This window comes from Odocoileus virginianus, chromosome 18 (genome assembly GCF_023699985.2).
Source record: "Odocoileus virginianus isolate 20LAN1187 ecotype Illinois chromosome 18, Ovbor_1.2, whole genome shotgun sequence".
Taxonomy (NCBI): Eukaryota; Metazoa; Chordata; class Mammalia; order Artiodactyla; family Cervidae; genus Odocoileus; species Odocoileus virginianus.
Window position 1 is genome coordinate 376,630 of NC_069691.1, and position 10,862 is coordinate 387,491.

Consider the following 10,862-nt stretch of genomic DNA (forward strand, 5'->3'; position numbering starts at 1 on the left):
GGCGCAGCCGTCCCGCGTCCCCGAGGCGTCCCCGCTGCCTTCGAGAATCGGGCGGCGGCCTTGGGAGCTGCGGGGCCCGGGACACCGGGTCACGGGGACCGACGCTGGGCCCCTCTGCAGAGAGCTGAGAGGGTCCCCGCAGCTCGACCGGACCACAGCTTCCCTGCCGGGGGCTCGCAGGAGGCTCGGCGCCCGCTGTTTCCCGACCGGCCGTCTGCGGACCGAAGCTCAAGTGTCCCGCCTACCGACGGCGCTGCTCGTGTTCTGGACCTCGAAGCCAGGCGCCGGCAGCGACGCTGGTACTGGAACTAGACTTCTGTCTGGGGCTGAAGGGTCCTTTGCGCGCTGGTGCCAGGCGGTCAACGGGTCTGGAATTGGTCCTGGGGCTGAGGCGCCGGCATCAGTTCTGGGCTTCCCGCTGATTCTGAGGATGACCGTCGAGGTCGCGAGTGCAGAGGAGGTTGCGGGCCCCAAAGCCTGAAACGGTAGCAGTTAATGCAGGCGTGGGGGCGCCGTGTTGGGAGCGGCCCACGCCGCGTCCCTGAGGCCGCGGCCGCTGAAAGCGCGGAGGGCAAGGAGGCGAGGCGACGGTGGCGAGGTCGCGGCGCGGGCCAGGCGCGGCGGCCGGCCACTGTTCCTCTCCCTAGGGTTGGCCTCCAGCAGTCAATACTTCTGGCGAGGCGCTCCCCTGCACACACCCGGACCGGCTCCTCCCTCCGCGGGTTTCTCCTCCTTAAAGGCGCCGGGAAGCTCGGGGCGGTGCCGGTTCCCCGCCCGCCCCCCACCCCCCGACTACCCGCCCCCTGGGCCCCGGCGCACCTCCCCAGGTAGGAGCAGCTGTGGCGGCGCGGCGGGACCACACGGTCGGAGCGCGGAGGGCGCTTGGAGATGCCCCCGGCCTGTCCTCTCTGCGCACCGACGGGGAGAATGAGGCCGAGAGAGGCAGGAGCTGTCGGCGCCCAGACTCAGCGCTTCCGGACTTCATCAGCCTGTACAGAAGGCTGGGACCCGCAGGTGAAAGGAAGGGCTCGCTTCACTTTTTTGGCTGGGGAGGGTGAGAATTGATGGGGTGCCTGGTTCTTGTGGGTGGGGGCGAGGAAGGGAGAAGACGCTCCCAAGGTCTCTGGGGTGATTCTCAAACCCTAAGTCCAGGCTGCCCTGGCCATTCTCCATCCAGTCCCTCTTCTTTCAGACATAATTCCTAGGTCTTATAGAGGATGTGACTTGCTGCAGTTCCACCGCAACTTCGCGGATTCCCCAGACCTCACACCTGCCTGCCTCTGTTAGTGCGTTTCCTCGCCATGTGCCAGAGGCAGCCACTTCCCCTCTTTGGGTGCCAGGCTCCCCGACTGTACCAAGGTTTTGTACCTCGTGTCCTTCCATTGTTGATATTTAGGGAAACACCGCACTACCCCCACCTCCAATCATCTGGGTGGCTCGGGACCCCTCTCTATGTGATGGGGAGTGAAGCACAGCTTAAAGAGGATGAAGGCTGGGCTTCTGCCCTCTCGTGGTGCTCTCCTCCAGTTCGCTCAGGCCAAGCAGGCTGCAAGCAGCCGAGCAGCTCCATCCCGAAGCGGGGCGGAGGGCTGAGAGTAGCGGGGGGCCGGGGGAGGGGGCGCTTCTCCTTGGAAAGGGGCGGGCACAGGGGACCCGTTTGCTTCGAGGGTGTCCGGTTTCTGAGTTCGTTTCCTGCCACCTCCCAAGACCGAGCTCTTCCTCACCCAAGACTTCCTGCATCGATGGCCCCGCAGGTCTGGATTCTTTTTATGATCCTTTGCAGGTAGACCTTGGGCCAGTCCCTTCCCAGTCGCAAGCCCACAGTTTTCTGAGAATTGAAGGCGGAAAAGCACGTGCAGATCTTGGAATGAGAAGGGAGGAAGGCTTCTATCCTTAGAATTTTGAGACTTGGTGCCGACCCCAGAGGCTCCAGCCGAGATGCAGCTTTCCGGCTGCGGGTGCAGGGTTGGGGGGAGTGAGCCGCGAGAGCTCGGGCGGCCAGCCTTCAAGGGTTTTAGCTCCGGGCTGGCCCAGCCCCTCCAAACACTGGGCAACTGCCTTCGGAAGCAGGGCGCAAAGAGTCCAAGTCCTCGCTCCGCCGACCCGAGTGTGGAAGCCAATCGAACAATTTGCATGAGGACCTTCCTCCGCGGATGCACACTCGAACGACTGGAGAGGCTTTTCACTCGCTCGAAACACTCCCAGCTTCCTTCTTCCAAAGTAACCACGCTGCGAAAATCCAGGTTTCATCCTGTTTTTTTCCAAAGGGGGAAAAGGTTTAAAATTGTTAAATTTTGACCAGATTACAAAATAGCAGTCTTTTAATACTGAATTTTATGGTTCCAAGATTCAGATTTCCAAATGTTAAAATTTGTACTACTATCCTAGCATGAATCCCTAAATCAAATAATGTGTTTCTGTAAGTCTAAGATTCTATGACCAGTGTCTAAATTCTTTGACTGTGATTATATTCCTATGACTTTAAACTTCTTTTCAGAGTGTAAAAGCATATTCCTTATATTTTTAAGATGCTGGGAGTAAGATTTTGTGCCTGAAAATATGATGCCACTGTTGGCAGTTGTAGCTTCTCCGTTTTAGACATTTTTACAGCTCTGAGGTACATATTGCTTAATTTTAATTCCTGTCTAGGAATGTCTGATTGGAAGATTTGGGTCCTATAAATCCACATCTCTCTTATTTAATTCTAAAATATTAGTACTAGATCCACTATTCTATAACTCAAATAATCTAACAAGTCTTATAATATTTATGACCATATACTTTAATGCCTTTAAGATGGATGGAGACTTTTAAGCTCCAGTTACTATCGTTAGAAGCCTCATGTCTCAGGATGTTTTGATCCTCTTTGTTTTGTGACTGTGGACACACTCTTCTAGAAACCCGATTCCTTTTTCTCAAACTTTTCAGCTACTGAGCTCTGCCTATGCATCAGACCAAGCGTTAGCATCCTGAGATTAGAATTATAAAGATTATGATTCTAGGATTTCATGAACAAAGAATGCTAAAAATGCTGTTCCATAAATGTTTTTTTCTAATAACACATTTCAAAATTCTGCACTTTGAAGATGTAAAATTTGAATTAAAGGATTTGAGTGCACTGAGACAGTTAACCCGTTTGGATCAAAACTATTCAGAAAGATCCGCTCAGTGCCAGGCCACTTCCTCAGTTTTCTCATCCAGTCTTCACCTCTTCTCTGGGGCAGTTCTCCTGAGTGTGTATAGGATTAACAGACCCATTGAGAACTGTTTGAGAGCTACAGAGTTGGTTCTTGTCCCTTGGAAATCATTCTTCTAGTCCAGCTGGGGTGGGTTGATGTTGATGTGGACAGATGCTGGGTGCTTTCCATCCTCTTCTGACTGCCTAGAGCCCTGAGTGCATCCTCAGCACCTTTTGGAAAAACCTGCCCCCTCACAGGCTATTTTATGTTAAATTTGGGGGGTAGAGGAGGAGTGCTGGTGATCTGTAGAAGATGCTAGAGCTCTTCCCCTAAGAAGAGTTTCTTAAGTATAAAGGAGGGGATTCTAGGAGTTATGGGAAATTCCTCCATATCTCTTGACCCAGATGCCCCTGAAGGCAGATGCAGAGGTACCCTGCTCTTAAGGAAATCTTGGAAATTCAAGCTGGAAGGAAACCAGGCCCAGATTGCCAAAGGGGCTTGCTTGAAGTTGTGCAGAGGAGGTTCTACGCTGGAAGGGAAGTTCAGGTGTTTGGGCTCCTTGCCTTCCGGGCCTGCAGCCTCTGTCTTTCGCTGAGTTCTCTGTCCTCGGTTGTGCTTGAAGTCCGGGCCCTCGCCAGGCTCCTTACAGGGGACGATGGAAGCTCTGGGCCAGGTGCTTGCCAATCAGATCTAAGGGTCTCGGGCAGCTAGAACACAGGGACCTCTGGATTACTCTGGGACAGTCAGGGTCGGCGGGTTGCAGGTGTGGCCTCAGAGCGCCACAAAGGCAGTCCGTCCTGCGTCGCGCCCAGCCAGGCCGCTGGCTGCAGCAGTGGCAGCGCCTGGGAGCTGTCACTGGGCCCAGCAGCTTTGAACTATTTGTGTCCTTCTTAGGCCTCAGTTTCCCCATCTGGGAAGTGCCGGACTTCCTGTCACTTCATTTCCACCGGGTCAAGAGGACGAAGTGGGGCGCTTCGCCAACCCGTGATCATCTTGTCTTTTAAATTGTTTTCAAGACAAAAATGGTTGTTAAAAAAAAAAAAGACAGGCTGCTGAGGAAAATTAAAGTCGTTCCCACTCATAGGCGGGAATGAGATGCTCTCCTCAAAGAAGTAGCCGTAGATTAAAGCGAACTGTTTTCTGCTCGCCTAGAAGGCAGTATGTGTGTAGGGAGAGTGTTGGAAGTTTTCGAGTTCGCAAAAGTATGGCCTTATTTTGCTCCACGGAGGCGCAGGGACCCCCGGAGGTTAGTCGGGACAACACGGTTTCTAACGCTTTCTCCTGCTGGTTCCCTTAAATACCGCGGACAGAGAAGTACCATCATGCGGGCAGAGAAACTGGGGTCCAGAGAGGCGAGCTTTCTGCCTCCCGGCTGCCAGCCTCCCAGCTCACCTCGAGGAAGCTCCTAACCCCTGCCTCCGAGCCCTCTCCCAGCGCCGCCCCCCCCCCCCCGGTCTCGGAAAGGGGAGTTCAGGGGCCGCCGGGACGGCCCAGGAGCTCCGCGGCGGCTGCATCGACAGGGGCGGACCTCCTCGAGGACGCGGACCGGCTGGGGTCCGAGTGGAGCCTGAGCAGCCCCCGCCCCCAGGTTAGCTCCTCCGCCCTTCCCCAGGCGCTCTGCGGGTCCCTGAGCCGAGGACAGAGGGGCGCCAGGTAGATTCCCTCAGACCCAGCGGGAGAGAGCCGGGCTGTGGCGGGGGCCTCTCCTGGGGAAGCCGTGGCCTGCCCCCGGAGGAGGAGGTGAGTTCTCAGCAGGCCCACGTCCTCCTTTGGGTTCGCGGGCCTGAGGGGCAGGAGTGGCTCTCCAGAATCACCCGGCATCCTGGTGTCTTGGGTGTTCTGAGCTCTACCTGCGGCCTTGGGACTCAGAGAAGCGGGGAAGATTGTGAATGTTCATTTCAGTGGACAGAGTTCCCGGTTTGCGAGACAATCTCCAAGGGCCAGTGATTATCCTCTTTCCCCCTCAAAGCGGAAATGCACCAGACTGGATTCAGGTATCGTCTGAGACCCAGGAAGAAACAATGATTTGACCTCCCTTCCCAGGCCAGGCTCGGCCCCAGGCCTTTGATTCTACGCCTTCTGCCCAGCTGTGACTGTCAGGGCACTGCACCTTGAAGCACTCTCGGCTCCTGGGCTGGGAGCGGGACGTGGACCCAGAAGCTTAGAGCGTGGCAGTGCTCGGGCAGGGACCCAGCGCAGCTGCTGCTTGCTCAGGGCCCACCGCGCTGCGGGGGCAGTAATGAGGGAGCCCAGAGACACTTGTGTGTGGATGCATGCGGGCATGGGTGGCCAAGCTTTCCTCTGGCCTCTTTCCTTCGGGCTTTTTGGCATTGTTTGTCTAGCCTGAGGGTGTACATCTTTCCGAGTCTTACCCTCCTCCTTTTTTGCCTGTCTGTATGAACCGGCATGCACATCGTCCCTTCCTGGGTACCTTTCCCCAGAGTCGCTTGGAAGACAGCCTGAACACTTCAGCCAGGGTTGGGCTGCCCATGCCAGCCCCTTCCCTCCCAGAGGATGGTGCAGACAGCGTCGGGGCTGGGACAGACACAGGTTCTGTCCTGATCCTCAGCGCTTCTGCCCAGGCACCTTGGAAGCCCTCAGCTCGCTGACCTCCGCTGAGCCTGGATGGGGACGAGGGGAACACAAGATTCCCCATGCCGGCCTCTTGGAAAAATCTAAGAGTCCAGATAGGCCTCATCAGCACGGTTCTTCTGCTGAGTGTCTCTGCGCAAACTGGGCTACTTGGCTGCTCAAAGGCCCTCAGTGACCCCCCTCCTCCAGGGCAAGATCAAGTACACCTTCCCTGGCCTGGCAGGTCAGAGCCCTCCAGCACAATACAGCCCCTTCCCACCCCTGCTGTCTCCCTTGGTCTTCTCTGCCCCCAGCTTCAGAGGACTCCCTGCAAGTCTTCTCCAGTCTCTCATGTAAGCTCTTCCCCTCTGCCTGGACTGGCCTCCCTCCGCTCCCCCATCAGCCCAAATGTCTCCTCTTCTGGGAAGCCCTCCCTGATCTGCCCAGGTCGAACACTCCCTCTTTCAGCCTGCCCCAGCATGTTTGGGTTTTGGCACTTGTCACACATTTTTGTGGTGTAGTAATTTGGTTATGTGACTGTTGCTGTTCTTCTCTGGGAGTTTCTTGATGGCAGGAAGTGTTTCCTGCAACTGGGCACCTGGGTCATCAGCACAGAGCCTGGCCCAAGAAAAAAAATGTGGCCCTGCTGTGAGAGCCAGTTACTCAGAGTCACCAGTCCCCGGTCAGTTCCTATGTTTACCTCTTCTCAGCTCTGTGACTTTTGGTCACTTATTCACTCTGAACCTCAGCTTTTTGATCTACAAAATGGGGATAATACTAATGTCATAAGACAGCTGTGAAGGTAACTGTTATTAACTGCAAATACTGGCAAAATTCTGCTGTTTACAGATGCAGTTTGAAGCCATTTTGTGCATGAAGTACACTAACATGTCAGGAGACCTGCCAGCAAGTCTCTGGCCTGTGACTCACTGGGCACTGGGGGGACATCCAGGAGAACCGGCGGAGCACTGGCTTTAGAAGGAATAATGACTTGGTATGTCATCGAGGCAGGGAGACAGCTGCAAAAGAGCCCAGAAGCAGGGGTCTCAGAGGTAGTTCAGTTCCGTTCAGTCGCTCAGATGTGTCCAGCTCTTTGCGACCCCATGAATCGCAGCACACCAGGCCTCCCTGTCCATCACCAACTCTCAGAGTCCACCCAGACTCACGCCCATCGAGTCAGTGATGCCATCCATTCATCTCATCCTCTGTCATCCCCTTCTCCTCCTGCCCCCAATCCCTCCCAGCATCAGGGTCTTTTCCAATGAGTCAGCTCTTCGCATCAGGTGGCCAAAGTATTGGAGTTTCCGCTTCAACATCAGTCCTTCCAATGAACACTCAGGACTGATCTCCTTTAGGATGGACTGGTTGGATCTCCTTGCAGTCCAAGGGACTCTCAAGAGTCTTCTCCAACACCACAGTTCAAAAGCATCAATTCTTTGGCGCTCAGCTTTCTTCACAGTCCAACTCTCACATTCATACCTGACCACTGGAAAAACCATGGCCTTGACTAGATGGACCTTTGTTGACAAAGTAATGTCTCTGCTTTTTAATATGCTGTCTAGGTTGTTCATAACTTTCCTTCCAAGGAGTAAGCGTCTTTTAATTTCATGGCTGCAATCACCATCTGCAGTGATTTTGGAGCCCAAAAAAATAAAGTCTGACACTGTTTCCACTGTATCCCCATCTATTTCCCATGAAGTGATGGGACCAGATGCCATAGTAGATGGGGCCTAAAGGAAGGTTCAGATGCCGAACAGCATCTTCTGCCCTAGGTTCAGGTATGGAGGCCTCTGGGATGAGCCTGGGGCCATCTGAGAGGCACAGTTGGTTCAGCTTGATCCTGCTGGACTGAAGTCTGAGGGTGTCATGGGGCAGCCTCTCCCTGTGGTATCCTGGTAACTTAGGGCCCTGGATCTGTTATGCATCTCTGGTTTCTGTCTAGGCAGATCTGGCCCAACTTTTTGGCACAAGGGTTGAGGAGAGCTTCAACATGGAACTGGGCATATTTAGAGGCATGTTCTTCAGTCCTGAAGACATGCCGCCCAGTAGGGTAGGAGTCTGAGGGCCATGGGCTTGCCCTCCTGATAGGGATTTGGACATACACCAAGAGTAGGGAGAGGTGAGAGACTGCTCCTGGGGTGCCTTTAGGGGGTCGCACCCTGGCTAAGTGTTGTATGTGGCTCCTTGTCTTCCTTGAGTCCTGACCAGGCCAAACTGACCCCAGGTGCTGGGACCAAATGGACTGCTGGAATTTAGCACTGGGTCAGTGCAATAATATGGTAGCTTCTATCTATAGGCTTCTATCATTTTTTTCCCCACTAAGTTCTAACTTTCTCATATATAGCCTGTATGTAGTTTGTGGAGCTGATTGTGGGGGTATTTGCTGGCCTGGGGTCTTTGACATTGATTTTACTCAATGAGTGATTCATACAGTCCAAACTCAGGTAAGCATCTCCACCTCCTTCTCTGGTTCACTTTCCTTCCATCTCCTAGTCCTCGTCCCTTGGGAACTGGCTTTCAGTCAATTATGGAATTGAAATAACATACGCAGACTCACAGCAATGGAGGAAAAGAGTGTGCTCTTCACACCACATCACAGCTCTGTTCAGCATTTTATCAGTGATACAGAAGAAGGCATAGAAGGCAAGCTGATTGGGCTTGTGGGCCGACCGCACTGAGGTGCTGATGCTGGTAGCTGACAGATGCAAGACTCAGAATAATCACCAGGTTGGGAGACTGAGCCAGAACCAAGAAGACATTTAAAAAACTGTTATGAAAACATCATAACATTACAGAAGACAAAGCTGGAAGAAAACCGTCGCCCACATACCAGTTACCTATCATTCATTGACTGAGTTTTTCTATGTTCTGTTTTTTCTCCTTTGTGTTCTTATGCAGCTGTATATTTTCGCATAGGTGTAACAGTAGAGTGTGTACAGTTCTGTAGTCTATGCACAATTCGCTTACAATATTTTGTAAACATAGCTGCATGTTGCCCCTTACTTCCCGGTTTTCATCTTTAGTTGGGAGTGACGCGGTCTTGTGTTGATTTAATCCTTTTATGGTAGCTTGGCAATCAGGTAACTTCCAATACCTCTGATATAGGTAATGTTGCTATGTGTTTAAGAACTTTGTGTTTACTGTGAACTGTCCTTAAGATAAATTCCTAAGCGTGAGATTTATGAAATAAAGAACATTTTTGTGTTTTTAAATATGGTTCTACCATGTTGTCTCCAGGACATCTTGCAGCTCACCACAATCAAGATAATTAACATGTCCATCACCCCTAAAAGTTTCCTTCTGCCCCATGTGATTGATTTGTCCACCCCCCCCATATCTGTAGGCAATCACTGATCTATTTATGTCACTACAGACTAGTTTGCATTTTATAGAACACTATATAAATGGAATAGCAGTGTAATTTTTGTCTGTTTTCACTGAGCATAATTATTTTGATATTCATCTATGTTATGATAATCAAATTCTTTTTTTTTTTACTAAATAACATTCCATTACATGGACATACCACAGTTTGTTTATCCATTCACTTGTTGCTAGACATTTGGATTGTTTCCAATTTTGGCTCTTTTAAACAAGCTGCTATGAATAGTTTTGTATAAGTCTTTGTGTGGCTAAATACATTCGAGAAATACATAGGAGAAGTGTCTACCATCTGACCAATTTCTTAAATTTTTAAGAAATTGCTAAGCTTTTCACAAAGTGGCTGTATTTCTTTTATTTCTGTTAGCAGTAGATGAGTTTGAGTTTGAATTACTTCATCTGTTCACCAAAACCTATTAGTACAATCTTTTAAATTTTACCCCTTTTAGTATATAGCAGTATCTCATTATAGCTTTAATTTGCATTTCCCTCAGGACTAATGATATGTTTATTATCTATTGCTGTGTAACAAATTACCCCCCAAAATTAATGGTGTAAAACCACAATTATTTATTATGTCACAGTTTCTATGGATCAGGAATCTGGGTGTGGCTTAGCCGGGTGTGGTTAGCAGAACTGACCCATCTTAAAATGGGTCAAAGCTTTAGCTTTAAAGGTGTTTTTGAATAGTGCTGGATTTGAGGAAATTGGGGAGAAGAAGAAATGAAAGAACAAAGCACTGGAAAAATGGATAGAATTGACATTTTTGACAATTTGACAAAATTGACAATTTGTCAGTTTTGACAGTTCTGGGGAAAAAAAAGATCTGTCAAGCTGTCGTTTTCCTTACTGGATGAGGAGTTTGCATTTTCCTGATGATTCTGTGAAACAGAATGTTTGTTGAACAATGTACCTGTATCAGGCTTTGATGGTAGTTCATTTAGTCAGTCCTCAGAACAGTCCCATTTTACAGATTTAGAAACTGAAATCTGGAAAGTTAAGGAAAACTCCACCAAGGCCGTGCGCCTGAGAAGGAGCTGAACCCGCTCTATTTCCTGTCGAAGCCCGTGGACTCTCACTGTGGGCCCCTCGTCTGTTCACGCACTGTTACACTTCCAGCTCTGCCTCACGGCGTCCTGTGCCTCCGGGGCTCAGAAGGCCTCTTGGAGTAAGTTCTAGTGGACGGTAAAATGTGCAGGGCCTCCGATCACTCAGTTTCCGCTGACAGCCTGGGTTCTCCTTAGAGGCTGAGTGTGTTGCAAAACCTCCCCGCAGCCCCTCCTCTGAAAGGCTTGAGTGGCCTCTGTGAGGCTGACCTCCGTCAGCGAAAGACAGTAAGTCTCTACTCTGGCTATCTTCATGAATGATACCTGCCTTATAAAGGAAGAGTCACCTGTGGCCCACCTTGAGATGTCTTCTGCCCAGTCAACACCCCCTATTTCAGTGCCCCTAGATGCAACACATTTTGGTGGTGAAACTGCTTCAAGTTTTAGCTCCAAGTAGTGAGTGGGTGTGTGATCAGACCATCCAAGGTGGTGGTTCTCTCTCTGCCTCCCCTGCTCAGCCAGGCCCTGCCTCACCTGTACTCTACTCATCTGACTGACCTTCCCTCTTGATCATGGAACCTAATCAGCAAATGCCTAGGTACTTGCCCCCCTGGCCCCAGCTACTGATTGTTCTAAACTTTGGCTCAGAAGGTCTCCCTTAGGACCGTTTATCAAAGGGCAGTGA

The 10,862-nt window shown here is 51.3% G+C and overlaps 1 long non-coding RNA gene across 1 annotated transcript; it reads left to right on the plus strand.

Annotated features, from left to right (window-relative positions):
- The first annotated feature begins 858 nt into the window (after nucleotides 1-858).
- On the plus strand, nucleotides 859-2,490 carry LOC139039415 (uncharacterized). The gene is made up of 2 exons (XR_011492674.1): nucleotides 859-1,014; nucleotides 1,784-2,490. It is a non-coding gene; the product is annotated as an uncharacterized lncRNA (long non-coding RNA).
- Nucleotides 2,491-10,862: the final 8,372 nt, after the last annotated feature.